The following is a 19707-nucleotide window of genomic DNA, read 5'->3' as shown; positions in this document are numbered from 1 at the left end:
AAAAAGTTGCAGTAACTTTAAAATAAACAACTTATATGAAATAAAGCAATATAATAGTAAAAAGTAAAATCAACTATCAGCAAAAAATAATTGAACTGTTTACAGTTATCAGTTACAATAAAGAGTTACTAAACTGTCATCAGTAAAAACAACGGCACAAAATATCACAGAACATACAAAACCATGTGAAAGGATCAAATTGAGAAACAAGGACACACAATTTATCAAATTGCTTTTAAGCCCTCTTCATTCCTTTGCAGGCACATTGTGCCCTTTTTGTTTTTAGCTCTTTAATCTCTCTCTATACTTAACAGCGTAACTGAAGCCCCATAGACTATTATTTTTGTTGCTTGTGTCTTTGAGCGTTGAGAGGTATTTTCTTGGAAAGTGATAGAGGATTCTGTCCCCATGAATGGGGGTTGGTGTAGTGGTTAAGAGTGGTAGACTCGTAATCTGGGGAACCGGGTTCGCGTCTCCGCTCCTCCACCTGCAGCTGCTGGGTGACCTTGGGCCAGTCACACTTCTCTGAAGTCTCTCAGCCTCATTCACCTCACAGAGTGTTTGTTGTGGGGGAGGAAGGGAAAGGAGAATGTTAGCCGCTTTGAGACTCCTTCGGGTAGTGATAAAGAGGGATATCAAATCCAAATCTGTGGCTCTCCAGAGGTTGCAGTCCCAGGCATCCTGACCAATGGCCAGGAATGGTGGGAGTTCTAGTCCAGCAACATCCCAGAGGGCCACAGGTTCTCCATGCTTAATTTTGAAGGATCCCAGCAACATACACTCTTTTTTCCTCAACCCTATATAGAATATATAACGTGGGTTGACTTGCTCAGCCTTTTTGCCCAGTGCTTCCCAGATGCCCAACAACTAGCTGATTGTTGGCCATTTGAGAAGATGTGTGCAATAGGTTTTGCAGTCCCTACGCAACTCCTTTGAGCCAAGCCCCACTTTTCCGTGGCCCAGAGGTGGTCATGGCTCCCCCAAAACAACTTATGGGCACAATGGGGAGGCCTGGGAAGCCAAATTTGGCCCTTGGGCTGGAGGTTCCTCACCCCTAGCCTAACTCTTGTTTGCAAAAGAAGCTTGGGCATGATACCTTAATTTGAAAGATACTTTGTGGCAATAAGAAGAGAAAATATCCCAAAGAAGCTTCAGCATATAAGTTCATTATGTTCCATATTTTTCATATGTCAAGGCCTGAATTTCCGTAAGTATCTTTTATATCTGGGTTTCTTGCGTGGGTTTTTTGTACTGACACCTGTCAGCAATTCAGTTTGCTGAAATATGTGCTATAGGAGAAGAGCTCTGTGCAGTAGCTTGCAGTGGACTAATCGAAAATAAGATTAAGATATTTTAGCCTGTGGCTTTGTTACTGCATTTAACTATTCTGTCATCACCTCATCTTAAAAACGGTGTATAATTTAATAGCCCTGTGGAGGCAAAAGAGAAAAAAAGGCTGATATGTCGATATGTGCTTGCTACACACACAAACACACACTCACTTGTGGTTAATGTGATTTGCCTTGAAGAATGTGCATAAAACCAACCATTGTGCTGAATCATTGGACTGGAGAATGTGCACAAAAGAACAGCATAAATTTTGATCTCCCATATTAGCCAAGCTTAAAATGTTGGGCATTTCATGTGGGGCATTTCATACATTGCTTGATCTTTCAGTCAATTATTTTCTTGGGCAATGTATACCTTTACTTACTGAGGTGTGAAACTCTCCCGTCTTTCAATATTAATTGGAAGTTATGCGTGTGGATGTGTCCAGTTCCCTATTTTTGCTTCTTATACATGCTCATTATTCTTCCTTTCTGGTGAATGTGCACAATAATAGGGCATCGTGCACATTCTTCAGTCAACTTGTATTAACCCCAACCATTGTTTTTAGCTTTGTACTGGGGCAACGGGGACAGCCACTGTTGCATATGCTTATAAACCTGATCCCCAGACTTTAAAGATACCATATCTGGAAAAAAGAACAATCTGGGACGCAAGTAAGGCAGTCATGAGAGGGTTTCTAATACAACAAAACACGATTAAGAAAAGGCTCTGGAATGAAAAGAAGGAGAAGATATTGGAGAGAATAAGAGAAGGAGAGAAAAAATTAAGATCTAGGCCTAAGTCGAAGGACGTGTTAAGAGAAGTGAAATTCTTCCAGGCGCAATATTCAAAACTGATAAACCAAGAGGTGGAATGGAAAATTAAACAAATGAAACAAAGATCCTTCGAATCGGCGAATAAGTGTGGGAAACTGCTAGCTTGGCAGTTGAAAAAGAGACAAAAGCTTAATACGGTTACAAATCTAGAGATCGAAGGGAGAATGGTTCAGAAACCCGAGGAAATCAGAAAGTGCTTCCAGAGGTGATTCAAAGAACTTTATACACAAGGGCCGCAAAAAGCCTCAGAGGTGGATCAATTTCTAAAAACTAATGGATTACAAAAAATACCCCTGGAAATGAGAACAAACCTGAACTGTAATATTACACAGCAAGAAATTGAAAGTGCCATTCAAAATCTTCAACTTGGCAAGTCCCCAGGCCCGGACGGCCTAACCTCCAAATATTATAAAGTTTTAAAGGACTATTTGATACAACCTTTGATGGAGGTTTGCAACCAGATAATGGAGGGAGGGAGGGCACCGGAAACGTGGAAAGAAGCTTTCATCACATTGGTACCTAAATCAGAGACTGAAAAGACCCAACTTAAGAACTACCGCCCCATCTCACTCCTAAATGTGGATTATAAAATTTTTGCAGATATTTTGGCAAATAGACTTAAAAAAGTACTAAATGAAGTGATTCACAAAGACCAGGCTGGCTTTCTCCCTGGTAGGCATTTGTTTGACAACACAAGAAACATTATTGACATTTTGGAACTTCTACAAACAAATCTGAATACCAGAGCGGTTTTGATTTTTGTTGATGCAGAGAAGGCCTTTGATAATATTTCTTGGATGTTTATGAAGAAAAATTTGGAAGGGATGGGAGTGGGGCGGGGGTTCGAAAATGGTATAGAAGCAATCTACACAGAACAAAAAGCTAAATTGATAGTAAACAATGTGGTGACAGAGGAGTTTAAAATTGAAAAAGGGACACGCCAGGGGTGCCCTCTATCCCCCCTATTGTTTATTTCAGTCCTGGAGGTGTTGCTAAATATGATTAGAAAGGACCGGTTGGTCCAGGGAATTGAGGTCGGAGTGAAACAATATAAATTGAAAGCATTTGCAGATGACTTGGTATTAACACTTCAGGAACCAGTCTCCAGCACTAAAAGAGTGTTAGAATTAATTTCTGATTTTGGTCGGGTGGCGGGGTTTAAGTTAAATAAGCAAAAAACCAAGGTTTTAGCAAAAAATTTGACAGCTACAGAAACAGATGAGTTCTCCAAAGAAACGGAGCTGAATGTGGTTAAAAAAGTAAAATACCTAGGGGTGTACTTGACCTCCAAAAATTTGAATTTGTTTAAAGATAATTATGAGAAATGCTGGTCAGAAATCAAAAGAGACTTGGTTATATGGTCAAGACTGAAACTTTCCTTGTTAGGCCGAATAGCTGCTGTAAAGATGAATGTATTGCCGAAAATGTTATTTTTGTTTCAGGCCCTACAGATCGTGGACAAGGTGGAATGTTTTGGAAAGTGGCAGAAGGATATTTCTAAGTTTGTTTGGCAGGGCAAAAAGCCCCGAATAAAGTTTAAAATATTAACTGATGCGAAAGAAAGAGGGGGATTTGCCCTGCCAGACTTGAGGCTATATTATGAATCTGCAGCCTTCTGCTGGTTGAAAGATTGGATTTTATTGGAGAACACTGATGTCCTAGATCTGGAAGGGTTTGACAATGCGTTTGGGTGGCATGCATATCTGTGGTATGACAAGGCCAAAGTGCACAAATTGTTTAAAAACCATATTGTCAGAAGAGCAATTTGGAGGGTCTGGATAAAATACAAAGACTTATTGGAGAGTAAAACTCCGAGGTGGCTCTCACCGGTGGAGGCCAAGGCACGTAAGAGACCCAACATGGAGGCCCACTGGCCTAAATATTGGGAAATAATTGAAAAAACTGGAGACAATTGGAGGTTGCTAAGTTTGGAGAAATTGAAAACTAAGGTACGAGATTGGTTGCACTATGCGCAAATTCAAGAGGTATTTAAAATAGATAAAAAAGTTGGATTCCAGGTGGAAAAATCGAAACTAGAGACTGAATTGTTAGAGCCAAAAAGTAAACTACTTTCGAGAATGTATAACTTGCTGCTTAAGTGGAATACACAGGATGAGACAGTCAAATCCGCTATGATAAAATGGGCTCAGGATGTGGGGCATAACATTATGTTTGCAGACTGGGAAAGGTTATGGAACACCGGTTTGAAATTCACGGCATGTACTGCCTTGAAGGAAAATATTATGAAAATGGTATACCGGTGGTACATGACCCCAGTCAAGTTAGCCAAGATATATCATCTGTCTGACAACAAATGTTGGAAATGTGGAGAGGCGGAAGGGACATTCTTTCATCTCTGGTGGACCTGCCCGAAAGTGAAGGCCTTCTGGGAAATGATCCATAATGAACTAAAAAAGGTATTGAGATTTACCTTACCTAAAAAACCAGAGGCCTTCCTTCTGGGCATGGTGGACCAGAGAGTGCTTAAGAAGGACAGAACCTTTTTTATGTATGCTACCACAGCAGCAAGGATCCTGATTGCAAAATACTGGAAGACACAAGATTTACCCACGCTGGAGGAATGGCAATCGCAGTTGATGGACTATATGGAACTGGCTGAAATGACTGGCAGAATCCGAGACGTGGGAGAAGAAACAACTGAGGAGGATTGGGAAAAGTTTAAGGACTATTTGAAAAAACACTATAAGCTGTATGAATGTTAAAAAAAAAGGCACCTTTCAGGAAATTCTAGCTTCAGCAAATGTAAGTTATTGGAATGAAAATTAAGACACAAGAACTCAGAGGTAAAATAATGAAATAACTTTATTGTGTTTAATATAAAACATATAAGAATTGAGCGACAGTAAAATTGAAAATAGGGAACATGATAAAATGGAAGTTACAATAAGTTTTGAAATAAGTTAACAAATTGCTGATGCTTTATAAGACAGAGAACGCAGGGTTCGGAGGATGTGGGGAAGTCCTATAGGTTAGATGGAAAAAGAATATAGAAATTTGTTATTTATATCTCACTTTCTTATAACCACTCTTTATTCTTTTTTCTGTATTTCTGTACTTTTAAAAAAGCAATAAAAAATGTTTTTTAAAAAAAATAAAACACACACAAAAAAATAAAGATACCATATCTGACCATTAGACCATCCTCTTTCAGAATTTTACCTCATAAATCTATATTTTCACCCCAAAAGATCAAGTATGAAACGTTATCAAACTCTCTCTCTGAAGAATTTCCCCTATTAAGGAGATGTGTCACATTTCAGCCAAAGTCTAAGTTTTGAAGTAAAAATGGAAGTGTCATAAAATCTAATTTAAAATGCTGGATTCTAAGTTATTAAAAGTGTGCCATCCTTATCAGTGAATCTTATTGGGCTCCTCTAATCATGTTAATTAGAACTTCAATTTCATGGTGTACAGTTTGCTCTTCTAGCTGGCCAAAACCGTGTGCATTATTATTAATAATATTCCCATGGATCTGACCCACAATGCACCTTTTTATGCTTTCTGACTTTGGTCTTGCTTGATTGTTTGCATATTATAGTTCTCTATATGGCACAGTCTATATCTATCCATATAAAATCACCAGTGTTGTCTAGGAAAGGAGCAGAGAGTGATTCAGTCATTGGAAAAGACTAGTTAATAGCATCATTTTTTTCGATGCACTCATTGGCGCTGTGGGTAAAAGCCTCAGCGCCTAGGGCTTGCCGATCGAAAGGTCAGCGGTTCGAATCCCCGCGGTGGGGTGCGCTCCCGCTGCTCGGTCCCAGTGCCTGCCAACCTAGCAGTTCGAAAGCACCCTCGGGTGCAAGTAGATAAATAGGGACCGCTTTCTAGCGGGAAGGTAAACGGCGTTTCCGTGTGCAGCTCTGGCTCGCCAGAGCAGCGATGTCACGCTGGCCACGTGACCCGGAAGTGTCTCCGGACAGTGCTGGCCCCTGGCCTCTTGAGTGAGATGGGCGCACAACCCCAGAGTCTGTCAAGACTGGCCCGTACGGGCAGGGGTACCTTTACTTTTACCTTTATATGGCACAGTCTATATCTATCCATATAAAATCACCAGTGTTGTCTAGGAAAGCAGCAGAGAGTGATTCAGTCATTGGAAAAGACTAGTTAATAGCATCATTTTTTTTGATGCACTCATTAAATGATTGGTTAGAACAATCTATGCGCTTGCTTATTTTTCAATCAAATTTGAGCAGTTTTATCTTTTAATAGCAACTGCCAAAAATACATAGTGTTCTTGCTCTTGGCGTATCTACTGAGAGACCAATGAAAATTCACAAGGGTTTTTTTTAAAAAAAATAATAAAACTATAAACTGTGAATTACCTAGTACTGATTTAATGAACCATTAAATTCAGCTTCCCTTGGTCTTGGCTCTGAGGACAAATACCACAGCACCTTTTAAAATATCACTTCAATATGCATGAGTTTTCAATCCTGCCACTCCCCCCCCCCCTTCTGAAAAATGCTGGATTGCTGTCAACTGTATGAAGCCGAAGTGCAATGGTTTGCATTGTATTAGAGTTGTAAATAAGGCAATTTAATTTCTAGTACTGGCAGTTCCTTACACTTCCTTTGTAAATAGGGGGAAGGTATTGGCACTGGAAAACTAAAACTTAAGGCCGACCAACCTTTGCAGGAAGAGCAGAAACTTTTATCTTTCACTACATGGGATGACTCTTTCCGAAAGATTTCCTATTTCTTAGCATAAAAGCAATTCACTCTGTTATGATGAATGGGAAATGCATAGTCATGAATGCAATTACGCATCTGTGTAACCTTACTGCAGATAAACAGAAATTAATGGGTGACATCCAATGATATCCACCCTTTTCTGCAATGGGACTCTTTGCAGCTTGACAACCTCAGGAGAGCCAACAAATCTTTTTGGGTATGCCACATTGTCACAATCTAGACATGACAGCTGAGAATGCATTAGATTCAACACATAATTACATCTGTAGGTTCTTCAGACATTTCTATATCATCCAGGTATTGAATATTGCCTGCTTGGCTCCATTGTGAAATATGTCTACCAGCTCCATCTGGTAGGCAGGCTGAGACCTTGCCTGCTTGCAGACTGTCTTGCCAGAGTGGTGCATGTTTCTAGTTATCTCCTGCTTGGACTACTGCAATGTGCTCTACGTGGGGCTACCTTTGAAGGTGACCCAGAAACTACAACTATTCCAGAATGCAGCAGCTAGACTGGTGACTGAGAGTGGCCACTGAGACCATATAACACCAGTCTTGAAAGACCTACACTGGTATGTTTCCAAGCACAATTCAAAGTGTTGGTGCTGATCTTTAAATCCCTAAACGGCCTTGGCCCAGTATACCTGAAAGAGCATCTGTACCCCCATCATTCAGCCCGAACACTGAGGTCCAGCTCTGAGGGCCTTCTGGTGGTTCCCTCACTGCGAGAAGAAAGGTTAGAGGGAAATAGGCAGAGGGCCTTCTTGGTAGTGGCGCCCGCCCTGTGGAACGCCCTCCCATCAGTTGTCAAGGAAATAAGCAACTATCTGACTTTTAGAAGACATCTGAAGGCAGCCCTATTTAGGGAAATTTTTAATGTTTGATGTTTTATTATTTTTAATATTCTGTTGGGAGACGCCCAGAGTGGCTGGGGAAACACAGCCAGATGGGTGGGGTATGTATAAATTGTTGTTGTTGTTATGTTCCATTTTTCATCCACTTCATTCCTCTATATGGAGTACACTTGTTCAATTTCTAACACTCATTTGGAACAGAACAGGGAAACGTCACTGTTTTCAGGTTTATTTCCACTGCCACATTCTTCAGTAAAAGCATCTAAGGCAGCAAATGCAGTCCTATGTAAAGGATCACTGTAGGCCCTGCTTGAAAAAATAGCCAGTTTAAGCTTTGTCTTCCAAAGCTCCTGAGATTTTCACTGCAAATCAGTCTTCGCTTGTTCACTTATCCAGGGAGTGGGTGGTGCTGTGGTCTAAACCACTGAGCCTCTTGGGCTTGCCAATCAGAAGGTTGGCGGCTTGAATCCCTGCGACGGGGTGATCTCTCGTTGCTCTGTCCAAGCTCCTGCCAACCTAGCAGTTCAAAAGCATGCCAGTGGGTTTGAGCCCCACATTTGGCAAAAGATTCCTGCATTGTAAAGGGTTGGTCTAGATGACCCTCAAGGTCCCTCCCAAACTCGATTCCCTGATTCTCTGATTCCATGAAACCTATATCCCTCCTTCCATGGGCTCCATCTATTCATGAATATCTACCTTTCACATATCACATTTGTGCACATGCAAACACCATTCTGTCTCAACCCCATTTGAAACCTCCCATGTACTCACACAAACATATACCAGCTGACATCCAAAAACATGACATCCATTCACGTTTGTGCCCTGGCTTCAATCCCCAAATATCCACTGGCTTCTGTTGACTGTAATCCAAATGTGAACTTCCATCAGCTGACATCCACAAACATCGGTCTGCTTTAGCCTTGTAGGCTCCACAAACTTCCAAATCCACAACCACTGGCTTCAATCCACCAACATTTGCCAGCTTCTCTCAGGTCCATCATCAGATGTCCGTCATCTTCCAATCACAGATACAAGCAGCTTTCAAGCAAGCAAACTTGCCTTATCGCTCCCTAGCATCCCACTGCCAGAGGATTGCTTCCTTCCATTCACCACTTTGCCTCCTCCAAGTGGAAGAAACCTGGGCAGTGCTGAATGTCACATCCATTGCCAGGTGTGTCCTGTTGGAAATAGAAAAGGGTTTTCCCCTTGGCCTGCCCTTATATCCATTCAGTTGCCAAGTGCTTTTGTGTCATCATAAGAAACCCACAGCCAATGGCAACAGCTGGGGAGGCATCATCTTCATTGCTCTGAGCCTCTCAATGGCGGCGGGACCTATCAGTGATTGTGTGCTTGTTTATTTGGGACATGGGTGGTGGTATGGCCTAAACCACCGAGCCTTTTGGGCTTCCCAATAAGAAGGTTGGTGGTTCAAATCCCAGCGATGGGGTGAGCTCCCATTGCTCTGTCCCAGCTCTTGCCAACCTAGCAGTTTGAAAGCACGCCAGTGCAAGTAGACAAATAGGCACCACTGATCACATATGATCTGATAATACAAAGCCATTCATCAGCAACTGTTTTCTGTTTCCCTAAATGCTTTTTCAAACCCTAAGTTGGGAAATAGAACATTGAACTTGGCCAGGAAGGAGCTGTAAGTAAATAGAAAGACTTCCCGAAAAGAGTGGAAGATGACGCTCAAAAGTAGTCTTTCTTGAGTGGCTTATCAACCTTCTCTTATGGATCCTTCATCTACATAACCTGCATTAGCGGGTAAGAGGTTTTTATTCATTTTAGCAGGCATAATAACAGGGTTATAAAATATACACGATAACCAAAGACGACATTCTTAAGTGAGACTGCAGTTTTTAACACCAAAAAGGAGAGAGATCAATTGCTTTTTAACTGGTGTATCTCCTAACACGACAGCACAGCTGGTTTGATTGTTGTCTACATGGATGGTGTCTATGTTATTGCCTTCATGGTTTCTCGGGCCCATATGAAGCCTGAGGTCAATTTTTGTGGTTCCGATGCAGTGCATGAAATTCAATGCATTAGGGAGGGTGAGAAAGAGGAGGAGCATCTTTCTGCATTTCAGAGGAGCCTGAGACAAACCAAAAAAGTCATCAGGATGCAGCTTCCCCCTGCTCCTTTCAAATTTTGGCGTGATTTGCTGCCAATAGCAACTGCCCTATCATCTGACCGAAAACAATGACAAAGTTATGTCCTGATAAAGATTAATATTGGGAGAAGAAAATTAGTTTTACTGTGCATCTGGAAAGGAAAGTTGCAATGGTTTCCTTTTTATTGGCATAAATAGTCAAGCCTTTAGTTGCAGTATGGAGTCTTCTCTACGGTTCTTCATGAGTATTTCAGACTTGGTTTTGGAGATGGGAAGAGGTGTTCTTCAGAAACTAGAGTTATGGTCCAGTGCAAGTCTGCAGCAATCTCCTGTTGAAAAGAGAATGGTAGTCATTCCTTCAAAACAGGCAGTTCACCAAAGAAAACAGAGCTGTGGCATGAACAGTAATGCAAAACAAATGAGAACATGAATGAGGATGAGGACATTAACATTCGGAGAACAGGAAAACAAGAACAGACCAAAGAACACAAAATAAAGCATTGTCATCGTGCTGCTTTTATTTTCAGAGGCTTTCTCATCTCTTTCCTTCCTAACAGTGTGGAAAGTGGATTCTGTGGAAGCTGAAAATCATCCTCTTATTTTCCTTTTTGGTGTCAAGAGTAGTTTATTGGGGTGTTTTCTTTGTTATGTGTCCCTGTACTTGTAGCAGCAGGGAATCCAGACATGGTAGATGACTCATAGGCCCTAAAGGATGGAATCTCAAGAGCAGCCATTCCAAACTGTGGCCCATGGCATATTAATATGCCCCAAGAGACCTGAAGTATGCCAAAGCTCAGTGGTAGAGCATCTGTTTTGCAGGTTCAATCCCTACCAAAGCCTTCTCTGAAATCCTGCCATGCCCCTGCTATGCACTATAGACAATTCTGAGCTAGATGAACCATTGGTATGAGATAGCAGAAGACAGGGTCTTGAGTTCCTGACTCTTGAAACGGGGGTTACCAAAATGGATACTAGGATAGCAGCTACTCATGATGGTTAAATGTGAATACCACTTCCTGGGGTAAAAATAAAAAAGAATAAAGGACCCCCTGGACGTTTAGTCTAGTCAAAGGTGACTATGGGGTTGCGGCGCTCATCTTGCTTCAGGCCAAGGTAGCCGGTGTTTGTTGGCAGACAGCTTTATTGGTCATGTGGCCAGCAGGACTAAACTGCTTCCAGCAAAACGGGACACCATGATGGAAGGCAGAGCACACGGAAATGCAGTTTACCTTCCCACTGCAGCAGTACCTATTTATCTCCTTGCAATGGCATGCTTTCAAACTGCTAGGTTGGCAAGAACTGGGATAGAGCAATGGGAACTCACCCCATTACGCAGATTTGAACCACCAACTGCCATTGAACCGCCGTCGGAGCACGTTTTCTGTTCTCATCCAGAAGCAAAGTTCTTAACCTGAGGTACTATTTCTGGGTTAGCGGAGTCTGTAACCTGAAGTGTCTGTAACCTGAAGCGTCTGTAACCCGAGGTACCACTGTACTATTAACAAGCGGCCCCACAGCTGCAAAGAAAAGGACTGCTTGTATCTTGTAAAGGTGAGGTTTCCTTCTACCTTTGATTTGAGGTGCGGGGGGCTGTTCTTTGGGTACCAAAAGTCTGGGAATCTATCTTAGAATAAGGTCTGGGACCCTTCCCAAGAAAGGATAATAGACTTTGCATAAGCTAAACTAGAATGTCCAATGTATCTTATCAGGAGCAATGTAGCTACCAGGACCAGGATAAAAAAAGGAGTAAATGGGTCATTGGTTACAAACAATGTTGAATAGGTTTAGTCTTGAGGTTTTGATCCAGAAAACAGCCATTGTAATTTGCATGAGAGAGGTCAAAGAGATGCTGTGGTTACAATAGTTAATGGCTTTGCTATAGCTAAGCAGAGCTACAAATATCCAATGGCCACATTCTATCAAGTACCTTGTTCACGCTGCTATAAAAATGTTTATTGTTAGTAGCACGAAATGGCTGAACTCAAACTACTTCATTAGCTAAGAGGGGAAATGGAAAGGATTTTGGAGGCTACATGATGCAGCAAGACAAAAATCAGAATAAAGATGACTTATGTGCTTTTAGCCTTTAGTAGACCATTAGGTGATGAATGTTCATCTGTAGTCTCTGACGAGCTTCAAAATCACACAGCCAGGAGCAAATTCCTTCCTGAGTCATTTAAGCAATATTTGATAGCACTACAACAAATCATAAGATTGACTCCTGGATAGTACTTATATCGCCTTCAGCAAGTGATAAATGCATGCCTTCCTGGCCCAATAATGATAAAGAATTTTTATTTAGAATTGCCTGCCAACTGGCGATCAAAAGCTGGTAAAAAAATAAGAATTGTTCAGATTCTGATTTAATGGTTCTTAAAAGAAGCAGATTGGGACGTGGGTGGCACTGTGGGTTAAACCACAGAGCCTAGGACTTGCCGATCCGAAGTTCAGCGGTTCGAATCCCTGTGACGGGGTGAGCTCCCGTTGCTCGGTCCCAGCTCCTGCCCACCTAGCAGTTCGAAAGCATGTCAAAGTGCAAGTAGATAAATAGATACCGCTCTGGCGGGAAGGTAAACGGTGTTTCCGTGCACTGCTCTGGTTCACCAGAAGCAGCTTAGTCATGCTGGCCACATGACCCAAAAGCTGTACGCCAGCTCCCTCAGCCAATAAAGCGAGATGAGTGCCGCAACCCCCGAGTCGGTCACGACTGGACCTAATGGTCAGGGGTCCCTTTACCTTTCTAAAAGAAGCAGATATATATCAAACATTATTGGTAGGTAAGGACCCACAGAGCTGGGAGTTGATAAGCAAATGTGATTATATTTATCAAGTATTAGACAGTGAGTATGGGTGGGTCTCGTTACAAAACATTAATGGTTTCCCATTTGCTTACAGACTGTACTCATGATAAATTCAGTCTGGGAGTATTCTGTATTCCAGTTATCTCTACTTCACACCCAGTTAACAGGGCATATACTCCAATGTGTATAAAATATGCACACTTAGGTGTGTATACATGCATCTTACAATTAATCCTGAATGCGGCAGCTAGACTGGTGACTGGGAGTGGCCACTGAAACCATATAACAGCGGTCCTGAAAGACCTCCATTTGCTCCCAGTACATTTCCGAGCACAATTCAAAGTGTTGGTGCTGACCTTTAAAACCCTAAACGGCCTCGGCCCAGTGTACCTGAAGGAGCGTCTCCACCCCCATTGTTCAGCCCGGACACTGAGGTCCAGCTCCAAGGGCCTTCTGGTGGTTCCCTCGCTGCGAGAAGTGAGATTACAGGGAACCAGGCAGAGGGCCTTCTCGGTAGTGGCCCCCGCCCTGTGGAACGCCCTCCCACCAGATGTCAAGGAAATAAACACTATCTGACTTTTAGAAGACATCTGAAGGCAGCCGTGTTTAGGGAAGTTTTTAGTGTTTGATGTTTTGTCGCTTTAAAAAAAGTTATTATTAATATTCTGTTGGGAGCTGCTCAGAGTGGCTGGGGAAACCCAGCTGGATGGGTGGGGTATGTATGTATGTATGTATGTATGTATGTATGTATGTATGTATAAATAAATAAATATAATCATCATCATCATCTTACATTCTTAGGCGACTTCATGCATCTGGGGGAGCAGGATGCCGCAATAGTGTAATTTCACTTTATTGGTAGCATTTTAGGCAGTAAGAAGCGTTTTACAACCAGATTGCAGTGAAAATGGTTCTCCTGTTACTCCCTGGAGATCTCTACAGTTTGCAACATAAATCAGCATGTGTTTCCAGGGACTACTCCGTTTTTTCAGATAATGATCTAAAGGTTGCAAGCGTGTTTTGCCACACAAACACTCCCTTTCATGGATGGTCAGGTAGCGATAGCACCACCAAGTAGTAATAGGGTAAAGTCATTTTCCCCAAAGTATTACACATTCCCCTGGGTTTCAAAGGGTGCGTGACATATTTTTTAATCGTGATGTTTTTTAAGGTGCAGAAAACAATTCAAACATAAAGTATTATTATTAAAACTACCCCCAAATAATCTTTGCCCAAGACTAAGCTCTCAAAATAGGTGCACAATATGTAAGTTTGGAAGCACCGGGGTAAGGGATTCACAGTTATGTAGCACATGCCTCCAGATATTACTGTGGTATTTGAAAACCATCAACAAACTTGCGTTGCACATTCTTAAAATGTGGCAGGCTTGCCAAAGCCCGCATATACCACACTTCAGAGACTGATCTAGCCACCATGTCATTTGAACCTTTCCTATGTGCTAGAAATAATAATAATAATAATAATAATAATAATAATAATAATAATAATTTATTTATACCCTGCCCACTCTGGGCGGCTTCCAACAGAATATTAAAATACAATAGTCTATTAAACATTAAAAACTTCCCTAAACAGGGCTGCCTTCAGATGTCTTCTAAAAGTCTGGGAGTTGTTTTTCTCTTTGACATCTGGTGGGAGGGTGTTCCACAGGGCGGGTGCCACTACCGAGAAGGCCCTCCACCTGATTCCCTGCAGCTTTGCTTCTCACAGTGAGGGAACCACCAGAAGGCCCTTGGCGCTGGACCTCAGTGTCCGGGCAGAACGGCAGGAAATATTCCAACACTCCCCATATTTATCCTGCAAGTTTTTTTGTACTTGGCTTTTTAATAAGTAGAAGTGATACGGGTGGAATTGATTTCTTTCAATATTCTGAAGAGTGACAGCAGAGCATTTCCTAGCCACAGAAGCAAACATGTGAGACCTGCAAAAAAATGTTGGAACAATGAGCTCTCCTGGTTGGCGCTCCAGCCAAGCCCACCCTCATCCAGCATAATCCATCAGAGTTCTTTGCCCATTTTTCTAACAGTCAATATTTAATGCCCCTCCATTTCAGAGGGGGGAGTCTTTTTAAAAATTGTACTTCTACAAACTTCCTTTTTTTAACTGTACCTCTGCAAGCCTCCAAGCCTGCTTCTGTTTCCCTCTTGAGTTTCTGACTGTGCTATTGGCTACGTAAGGATCTGCACTGACAGAACTAGTTCACTATTAACCTATAGGCCTAGGAGACTGCCTGATGTGCCATAATCCCAGGAGCTCCCACTTCAGGAAAACATCCTTACATATTTACTTTCTGGTGCTCCCTGCACCTCTAGAGGAGACACACCGAGGGGCTCCTCACTACGAGGTTTAAGAGTGATCTCTGCTCCCTGTTTTCTAAAGGTAAAACCTCACACATATATTCCTTTTTGCAAGTGTGACTAGGTTTTCTATATGCACTCCTCGGAGCTGGACCTCAGTGTCCGGGCAGAACGATGGGGGAGGAGACGCTCCTTCAGATATACTGGACCGAGGCCATTTAGGGCTTTAAAGGTCAGCACCAACACTTTGAATTGTGCTCGGAAACGTACTGGTTTTCTATATGCACTCAGAGTGCATGTAGCCCCTTTCCTTGTCTGTCCCCTTCTCCCCCAGCAATTTCCTTTTCCATACTTTTCCCAGGGTCTGTCTGAGGTAAAGTTGGTTTCCAGCCTATTTGGCTGCTGCTTAGCCTGGATAAGACTGACGCAAGATCAGCTGAGAGAGAAAAACAACTAGAGGAAATGGAGGAGGTTATAATTGCTTCCTGGACCAAGAGAATGCACCCACCTTTTGTTTCTCAGTGAATCAGCTTTGCTGAATATTTAGCTTGGTGTTCTTGGCTTTTTTTCAACAATAAACTAAAACTGCCGGAGCTACATTCCCTACCACAAGTGTCTTGGGAAAGAATAATAGTGTCTAAAAGCAGCAGCCCCCCAAATCCAGTTCATCAGTGTGCAGACTTAAACTCTTCCTGCCCCATACCTCCTCAAAACTAATGTGTGCATTTGGTAGGGATGCGGGTGGCACTGTGGTCTAAGCCACTGAGCCTCTCGGGCTTACTGAACAGAAGGTTGGCAGTTCGAATCCCCGCAACGGGGTGAGCTCCCGTTGCTCTGGCCCACCTCCTGCCAACCTAGCAGTTCAAAAGCACACCAGAGCAAGTAGATAAACAGGTGCTTTTGTGACATCACAAGAAACCCACAGCCAATGGCAACAGCTGAGGAGGCATCATCTTCATTGCTTTGAGCCTCACAATGGCGGGTGGACCTATCAGTGATTGTGTGCTTGTTTATTTGGGACATGAGTGGAGCTGTGGTCTAAACCACTGAGTTTCTTGGGCTTGCCGATCAGAAGCTCAGCAGTTTGAATCCCCGCAATGGGGTGAGCTCCTGTTGCTCTGTCCCAGCTCCTGCCAACCTAGCGGTTTGAAAGCACGCCAGTGCAAGTAGATAAATAGGTAGCACTCCGGCGGAAAGGTAAATGGCATTTCCGTGTGCTGCTGTGGTTCTTAGCTGTTCAGTGGCAAGCTACTTTTGAAGTTGTAGCCCTTAACTGTCATGAATAGTTCTGTCCTCAGAAATTGAGAAATCTACATTGCTCAAGTTAAGAGAGAGATTTTGTTGGAGTTGAGCAAGAGGGGAAGTAAAAAAGGTAAAAAGGTAAAGGACCACTAGATGCTTAAGTCCAGTCAAAGGCGACCATGGGGGTGAGGTGGTCATCTTTCTTTCAGGCTGAGGGAGTGGGTGTTTGTCCACAGACAGCTTTCTGGGTCATGTGGCCAGCATGACTAAGCCACTTCTGGTGCAACAGGACACCATGACAGAAGCCAGAGAGTACAGAAATGCCGTTTATCTTCCTGCCGCAGCGGTACCTATTTATCTACTTGCACTGGCATGCTTTCAAACTGCTAGGTTGCCAGGAGCTGGGACAGAGCAACGAGAGCTCACCCCGTCGTGGGGATTCGAACTGCCAACCTTCCGATCGGCAGGCCCCAGGGGCTCAGTAGTTTATACCACAGCGCCACCAATGTGCAAGAGGCAAAGTAATGTGTCTTCAGAATAAACATTCAGGCTGGCACTTCTCTTCTGCTGCTTAATGTTCTGAATTTCAATAGGTGTTTACCATGCTCTGTTTAACTTATATGAACAAATTTAAAGGTGTCTGTATTTTATGTGGCAGCAGGAGATTGTTGCCAGACCTTTTTGCAAACAGCTTCAAGGGCAGCAAACAATTTACTGCAAAATCAAATCCATCTATGACCACTGAAGCCAAAACAAAAAAAGCAAGAGAACTCATTGATTAATTCCAATTTGTAAGACTTTGCCCCCAAATTGAAAGTACTGTTCCTCTGTGTATCTGAGCCTTGCAAAAGCGAAGGAGATTGTTATTGTTGCCCTGTTAAATCTTAGCAATTTTTTTTGCATTGCATTTCTTAACATCTATTTGATCCTTGGGTGGGAGGGTGGATAAATTCAAATTTCCCTGATACAATTTATTTGGCTATAAAACATTCCTTTGTCTTCACTATTAATGGCAAGTCTTTGTTCTCACAGACTGCTGAGGGAGGGAAGCGTTGAATGAACTCAGTTCATCTTGAGGTAAAAATCCCACCCAATGCTATCTCACAAAAATTGCTTAATAATAGGGCGGGGGGGGGCTCAATCCCTTATTTAGTTTTATTTGCATCAAGTGGCTATTATTTCCCTTATTTTTGTTGTTGCTCCTTCCTGTGTCAGCACCACTCTTTCACAAAAAGGCCTGACTGCTGGACAGAAACATTTAGAAATAGATGCTTTGTGGGGGTGCTCCTCTTGTCACACTTTAACAAGAGCTGCCACGGTCATTTCACAAAGCCCTCCGTAGACACGCAGCAGCATGTTTAATGCTTAGACATATTGCTGGGGAGGAATTTGCCCATGGGGACAGCACACTGCTCTAATCTTTTTGCGGTCCACAGCAGGAACTTCAGATCTATAAATTGCTTGCTAAAAGCTGCTGCAATCAGATGCACAGCAAAAGCATTCATAAACACACACACACACAGAGTGAATTGTATAGAGATGCTATCAGTCTTGTGTTAGGAGTATACATGTATTTTAATTTATGATAAATATTTGATTGTATCTTTTTCCAGTGTGTGTTGTTGTTGTTGTTGTTGTTGTTGTTGTTGTTAAATCAAATACCTTTATTGGCATCACAGTATAAAACGTTTCAAGTAATTGGAATAATTAAAAAGACAAGGGTGAAGCTACCAAGGGTTATAAGGTCACGCTATAGTTGTGTGCATTTGGATGTTCTGCTACGCCCTATCTATTTCCCGAAGGGATAGTTCGTTGGGAGCCGTTTCGGGTAAAATTGTAACTAAAAAGGAAGCTACTAAAGCAGTAATAGCTCTGTCCCAATCTGCCAGGAGAAACATATTTGACTTCTTCTCGAAGTTATGAGCCGGAGATCCAACATTTTGCTCAGCATCAGTTGGCGAGGTCTGCTGTGTAAAGAGCACTCTAAGAGAATGTGATCCATTGTTATTATTTATTAAATCTGCCTATCGCCCTATATCCATAGAGCTCAGGGCAGTTCACAACCTAAAATCACAATATTAAAAAAACAGAAAAGACATAATAAAACAACTCAATAATCTTGGGTAGAATAGTGCATCAGGTATAATTTTAAGGGTAGTTCCAAGGTATGCACAGATGGTTTTGACTCCGGACTGATTAACGTAGATCACAGTGGTACAACAATCAACTTAAAAACAAAAATAAAATAGTATTGCCATTAGTTCTTTATCATTCGCTGTGCTATTGCTACCTTGCTCAGCATACATTAACAGATTCTGGAGGAGGTCAGTTTTAATCCACTGATGGATGACAACAAGAAAAGCCTTGGCTTGGACCTGTTTCTCACATTGGCTTTCAGATCGCTTGCCAGTGGCGTAGCGTGGGTTGTCAGCACCGGGGGCAAGGCAAGTAATTTGTGCCCCCTAACCCTGAGTGAGCCAGGTAGGGGCAGAGAGCTGTGAGTGCGAGCGCCAGTGGCATAGCGTGGGGGGTGCAGGGGGGGCTGGCTGCACCGGGCACAACATCTGGGGGTTAGGGTTAGGGGGCGCAAATCCACGGGTTAGGGGGCACAAATTACTTGCCTTGCCCCGGGTGCTGACAACCCACGCTACGCCACTGCCGAGCGCGCCCCCCAGGTGTTGCGCCCGGTGCGGCCGCCCCCCTGCACCCCCCACGCTACGCCACTGTCCCTTGCTCAGTGTGGCATGTCAGAAATTAAAATGAGCCAAGCTCTGGGTGTGCTGCTAATCTCGTGGCTTCCTCAATGTGAGCTACCATCTCAGGCTAACTGTGACTTTGAGAATCAGCAAGGCATCCTGGCTGTCCCCAACCCCCAATGCTCACCAGGCAAACATCACATCTCATACATCTTTGTGTGCATCTAGCCAACGTGCTGCATCTGTAGCTGGTTGAGACTGATGGAAGTCGAAATCCAGAAACACCTGGAAGAAACCATGTTGGTTATCCCTTCTAGCAACACCCTGCAAAATTCCTCAGATAACTCTGTTTGCTGCTGTGGTCAATACTTCTTCATTTCCACAGCAAAGTCACCTTGAGATCTGAAACCATCGTTCTTGTTTTGTTTTCCTCTAAGATGGGTTTTTCTGAGATCCTCCAGACCATCTCCCATCATCCCTGACTGAGGAAGATGGAAGTTGAAGTCCAACAACATCTGGAGAGATGCAAGTCCCCCATATCTGCTCTCAGTTCACAGCAGTAAATACAGATATCTAAGCGGCGCCATGCCGAAGCATGTCTATTGGCATTATGAAAAAATATTGCTTGGTAGCACCTCTATGTGGGCATCATTGCTTCATTTTTTTTAACATGCTCATTAAAGTTGCACCCACACGTTCTACAGTACTTGCATCGAGGGATTTTTCTGTGCAGTATTGATTATGACTCATTTTTGCACAGATGACAGCTCTGAATACAGCTTTCATGTACCCATGAAAGG

The 19707-nt window shown here is 42.8% G+C and overlaps 1 long non-coding RNA gene across 1 annotated transcript; it reads left to right on the top strand.

Annotated features, from left to right (window-relative positions):
• The first annotated feature begins 9392 nt into the window (after nt 1–9392).
• LOC310827032 lies at nt 9393–15566 on the top strand. The gene is made up of 2 exons (XR_014556152.1): nt 9393–11401; nt 15331–15566. It is a non-coding gene; the product is annotated as an uncharacterized lncRNA (long non-coding RNA).
• The last annotated feature ends 4141 nt before the right edge of the window (nt 15567–19707 follow it).

Source organism: Podarcis gaigeae (assembly GCF_964106915.1).
Source record: "Podarcis gaigeae genome assembly, chromosome: 11".
Classification (NCBI taxonomy): Eukaryota; Metazoa; Chordata; class Lepidosauria; order Squamata; family Lacertidae; genus Podarcis; species Podarcis gaigeae.
Note: the sequence above shows the minus strand (reverse complement) of the source record. Positions and strands in the feature narration are given on the sequence as shown.